This window comes from Schistocerca gregaria, chromosome X, assembly GCF_023897955.1.
Source record: "Schistocerca gregaria isolate iqSchGreg1 chromosome X, iqSchGreg1.2, whole genome shotgun sequence".
In the NCBI taxonomy this organism is placed as follows: Eukaryota; Metazoa; Arthropoda; class Insecta; order Orthoptera; family Acrididae; genus Schistocerca; species Schistocerca gregaria.
The window spans coordinates 557778935-557785177 of NC_064931.1; positions in this window are offsets into that span (position 1 = coordinate 557778935).

Genomic DNA, 6243 nt, shown 5'->3' on the forward strand with positions numbered 1-6243 from the left:
ATCGCTTAATGATGATATCCTTCTTGCTCTTTAACATATAAATTACAACATAAACATAAATGTATGATTAAGAGAATTAGTGATATGAAATGATATATGCTGTTTCTGCTTATACATTTATTGTAGATTAAAACCCCTTTATATTGTAACTGTTCACATTTCCATGTCCACTCAACATAAATAGATACAAATGAATTTCCTTAGCAATACGATTGATCAATTGCCCAAATCTGCCCCATTTCTCGGCTACGGGATCTAATATAAATAACGTGAGATGACTGATATTATCTACATACCAAACACTAGAAGACACTACTTTCAAAGATGATCTACGCTGGTGTGCAACCTCAGTGGAAATAGAATTTACGTGACCACAGCTGTCTAACTATATAGCCACAATAAGCCGAAGCAATTAGCAATATTACCATATGTACCATGTCCAGTGCATCAAGAGTGATGGCTCTCATACACACCTGTGACGACGGAAGAACTTCAGCCACAAAATATAAAAAAAACCTCATTCAAACACTAGGACGGCACAAGAAGGTCCTCTGACTAGTATAATCTGATACTGTCTTCTCCTCTCTGTCTTCTACAGACGAGAAACGCGAACTCCCAGCCACAAGGACGGAGTTCAGATAACGTCTCAACGTGAGTATAGACAGAAGAAGTGCTCTAGATCATTGAACACTGCATACTCAACGATGACTCCCAACCTGGAGACGAAGTCCAGAATCGTATAAGTTCACTACAGTACAGTGCCTAACCATTGTAACAATAAAATCTCCAGAGAGCAAAGACATCAAGTCCGTCGGTACCAACAAAGCTGATACTGAGCGACCATCAAACCCAAGCGCTCAAAACGGAAGACAGGTTCTACCCACCGCTGGCTTCCTAGCAGAGCTCGGCTCTCCTCTCTCGTAACTCAGAAGGTAAATCATAACCTCCAAACCACGGAATATTCTCCCTCTCTACACATTCTTACGAACGCCGACCAACATTATTTTAGTCTTTTGTCGTCCAGCGGGGAAAGTTTGCGAGGAAATACCTATACTCGTACAATGGTACGCTTCTCAGAGTAAAAAATACTAGAAAATAACCCAGCCTGCGATTTTCGAGTTAACGTTTCCTTGTTCCTCTCTGCTGTGACCAAGCTTTTCAGAGTTTCCAAAGTATTATCCGGTTATCCTTCCGGCCCTACTACAATACCGGCTGGCCACCGCTTCATTGTGCTTCCGCGCTCAGGTGCCCAGACCGTTCGACTTGGCGCTTCCTGTGTGAACCAGGACCAACACACCTGTGTGGGCTTCTCCACCCAGGGCTTGAGTTACGCCTGCCATTTCATTTCCACTGGCGTTCCAACCTCTACTAGAATAGTAAATCATTCATTATGCTGTTTTGCTCATAAAAACACACTCTATCACCTTTCATACAATAAGCTTTAACAACTATTTACAAGGTGTACGTGACAATGTCAGTCTTCTTTAAATATCCATATATATATACGACATACAAAGGATACCTAATTGCGGTTACAAATCACGGCAAAGTATGTAGATGGGACCTTGTAAGGTACGAAATTATAGCCACCTTACACGATAATAATACACACATCAAAAAATGTTTGCTTCACCTCAATTCCCAGAACTCGTGAAGACAGACATTGATTGTGGATATTGTATCACAGACACAGTTCCTTTGACTGTTCAGAGATGTCACTGAACCCACCCAAAGATGTAAACAACTATGCATGACCAGTGCCTATTAGTCGTAAGGCCGATCAGTTACAGTCATTCCACCAGGAAGGTGGTACACGGCTCGTGTTGTCTGTAGTTCAAGCATACGTAGATGGTCAATACCACGGTTCGATCGCGTCGGCGATTTTACTTGGTGCCAGGAAGGGCTCTCAACAAGGGAAGTGTACAGGCATCTTGAAGTGAATCAAAGCGATGTTGTTCGGACATGGAGGAGATAAAGAGAGACGGGAACTGTCGATGACATGCCTCGCTCAGGCCGCCCAAGGGCTACTACTGCAGTGGATGACCGCTACCTACAGATTACGACTCGGAGGAATCCTGACAGCAACGCCACCATGTTGACTAATGCTTTTCGTGGAGCCACAGGACGTCGTGTTACGACTCAAAATGTGCGCAATAGAATGGAGGATGCGTAACTTCACTCCAGACGTCCATGGTGAGGGCCATCTTTGCAACCACGACACCATGCAGTGCAGTACAGATAGGCCCAAAAACATGTCGCTTAGACCGCTCAGGATCGGCATCACGTTCTCTGCACTGATGAATGTCGCATATGCCTTCAACCAGACAATCGTCAGAGACGTGTTTGGGGGCATCCCATCAGACTGAACGCCTTAGACACACTGTCCAGTAGTGCAGCAATGTGAAGGTTCACTGCTGTTTTGGGGTGACATTATGTGGGGCCGACGTACACTGCTGGTGGTCATGGAAGACGCCGTAATGGCTGTACGATACATGAATGCCATTCTCCGAGCGATAGTGCAAACATATAGGCAGCATATTGGCGAGGCATTCATCTTCATGGACGACAATTCGCGCCCCCATCGTGCACATCTTGTGAATGACTTCCTTGAGGATAACCACATCGCTCGACTAGAGAGACCAGCATTTTCTCCAGACATGAACCCTATCGGACATGCTTGGGATAGATTGAAAAGTGCTGTTTATGGACAACATGACCCACCAACCATTCTGAGCGATCTGCGCCGAATCGCCATTGAGGAGTGGGACAATTTGGACCAACAGTGCCTTGATGAACTTGTGGATACTATGCCACGACGATGACAGGCATGCATCAAAAAAGAGGATGTGCTACTGGCAGTATTGGAACAAGGGGTTTTTGGGACGAAGTACCATTATCCAAAATGGTAGAGATGACGTCATCAAAGATGGCGGATTTTGGAAGGAGGTTTGAATTTTTTTGGGAAAGTGCAACACCCTTCCCCCTCGTGCAGAAAAATGGTGTGAATTTCAAATTCCAACAGGATAATGCGTCACACCAAGAGAAACGACGAGAAAAAGGGACATGTATTTATTATTTAACCAATTTCAAGCATGTGTGTTCGCCACTGGGTCTAGACTCCAACTGGCTTAGTTCATATCGTCGCCAACGGAGAGGGCCCCTGTGACGTCAGATCATGACGCAAGTACCAGTATTCAAGATGACAGCACTCACTGTGTTCACCGCGAGCTCCATAGCCCAGCTGACGTAGTTCATATAGTACCCACCAGAGAGCGCTACTGTGAAGCCATGTGATGACACAAGATCGTCTGCTCTCTCTCGCGCACACTCTTTATAACTAGACCCGCACCAGCCACAGGCCTGCGGGCATCCAATCGCTTACATCACACACCCTCCGCCGCCACGTCCACACATGCACCGGACATAGTCTCCTGTAAATATGCTAACTAAAGTAACATCCACACCGTGCAGCCAACCAATCAATTACCCAAGTACTTAATTCCATTTCTATTTTAACCATATTCAATAAGTCAATTTACAGTTTCAATATTCAATTATCAAATGAGAAGTTTCACATTTTCCCGCCATCATCGAGGTGTTCATTCATGACCTACCATCCCTAGAATGCTGCACTCCTATAGGCTACTGAATTATTCATGGGATTCGACTTCATATAGGTAAGAAAATGAGTTTACTATACTTTCAACCACTTTTCAAGGTCCAGATCACCACCAATCAGATAAATGCATAGCAGCAGCGTCTGACATGTGAAAATTACAATTCATTCCGTCACTAACCCTGTAAACAGCACATGAGTCGGGCAAATACAGTAGTCAACTCGCATGTATCACTGATACCTCAATAGACATACAGTATAATAATACTGACCCAACGGGAAAAAACTGACTACCTCTCTGTTTACCCATCGTTTCGATGTCAACGTTTACTCGCATTCCTCTTGTTGGCGCATTCTTGATCCCATGTACAAACTGTTCGACGCAAACCAGAACATACACAAATACTTCCTCAATTTCTCCCATTTAGGTGTATACTCGATCAATTTATACCTAATTCCTATAAATTTTTCGCAATTTTTCTTAACTGTCTGCTGTTATATGAACACATTTTGGAATATATTACTATACATCGATAAGTGGATCTAAGCTCCTCGACATGGTCCCATCTCGAGAAATCTTGTGCACTGGGATGGGTTAGGACTCGGAAAGCTCTATTCTTTCATGAAACGTGGAATTTAGAGGTCTTCTTATGATCGGCTGGAGATTAATTCTCTAACTGTCTGCAGGGTGGGTTGGTCAATGACTGTGTGAGGATGGTCTTTTACCCTAAGACGGCGAGATTGCTCTGTGACTCCCATACGCTCAGAGATAGATCGTAAATTAAACACTATGCCCGAGGTGATAGAAATATGTAGAGCACTGTCTCGTATACTCTGATGATTTATGTGTTCGAGAATTATGAGTTAGTGGACGTACTGCTCAGTCATCTAACGATGTTCGCAATGATACTCGCAATGTGGAGAGGGCATGGTTTAGGTATGATACTGAAATTGGGGAAACATGCTATCACGTCATTGGCCAGTGCTGAACTTAGTGTAAAATTCTTCGCGCTATCAAGTCTGTTGCTTAATATTACAGTACATCGCCGGTGTCTTTTCCACCACATCCGGCCAATATACCTGCCTACTATAAAATTGAACTCTTTTAATCATGTAAATGCATCTATGCTAATAAAAAAGACTGTACACTACTTGTTGTGAGAGACCTAGTTTTGCACAGTGTAGCGCAGTAACTCACCATAGAATAGACTCAAGAAGTCGTTGGAGTCCTCTACAGAGATATTGAGCTCTGCCACCTCTACAGCTGTCCATAATTGACAAAGGGTTCCCAGAGCAGGATTTTGTCCATCAGTTGACTTCTCAATTAAGAGTATTATATGTCCAAGGTTTCTGCACTAAAGACAATATTTTTCAAAGATTATCAGGTTTAAAACTAATATTTTAGTTTCACTGTTCCCATATTTAAAAATTTATATATCTGCAAACGAAATTTTCATTTAATTAAAAATAAAAATATCTAATAAACTTTTTCTTTATAAATAAGCGTTCTAAGATCGTTTTCCTCTATATACACAAATCGAATTATCAATTATTTAAAAAATTAAAATGTAATAAATTTTTTCCTTCTCCATAAGCTTTCTACGATCGTGTTTATCTACATCCACAAATCTAATCATCATTTATCTAAAGATTAAAAAGCTAATAATTTTTTATGTAAATAAGCTATGTCAAACCTTGTCTACTTATATCATCGACTGAAACATTTAAAGGTACAAGTAAACGATAAACGTTTTTAAAAATTAAAATTCTAATATTTTTCCATATAATTAAAAAACAAAATCAAAATGTGTTCCAAACCAGAGCAATTTAAATACTTTGAAAACTATTCTAAGGAAAATCAAGCATTGAGTTATACAGATTAAGAGCAATTTGTAAAAAAAATCGACATTCAAATATAACTATACAAGATCTCTTACAATTTATTGATTACTTTTTATATGAAAGAAATGAAGAATATAGAACAAGGATATAAAAATATAAAAGAATTACGAAAATTTTGAAATCTGAGAAAACTGAAAAATTAACGAATTTTATGCTGAACCCTGTTGATAATATTAATTACAACAATAACGAACTGAATAAAAAATCATCAAAAGAACATCAAATCTGTAAATCGAAAAAATAAGAAAAAAGTTCGAATGTTAATTACTAACGATTAATCGATTTTATCAAGAAATCCGAGGGATATATTAAGAATAAGGATGATGAAATGTTTTTAAAATTTAATTAATCATTGTAAAATTAGTATAAAGAAAAAATTTCTAAACTTAATAAACAAGACTACTAGACAAATATCAGGAAATTAAACAAACAATTTTCACAATAATTTACCTTTCTTCAATTTCCTAGTTTATGATGATAATTGTGAATCATGTAAACGTATTAATAGAATCGCTTCTGCTTTGGAATCTAGAATTATAATTTGTGAAATAATGATGTTGGTAATATTTTTTATCAAACTACAGAATAAGTAGTCACTAGCTTAAAAAATATGGAAATACAAAGAAGAGGAATAAAAGCTAATATTAAATTTTATTATAATTTTAAAAATAATAAAATACCAGATTTTTATTTTAAAACAAGTATTCAAGCGACATTCAGAATAA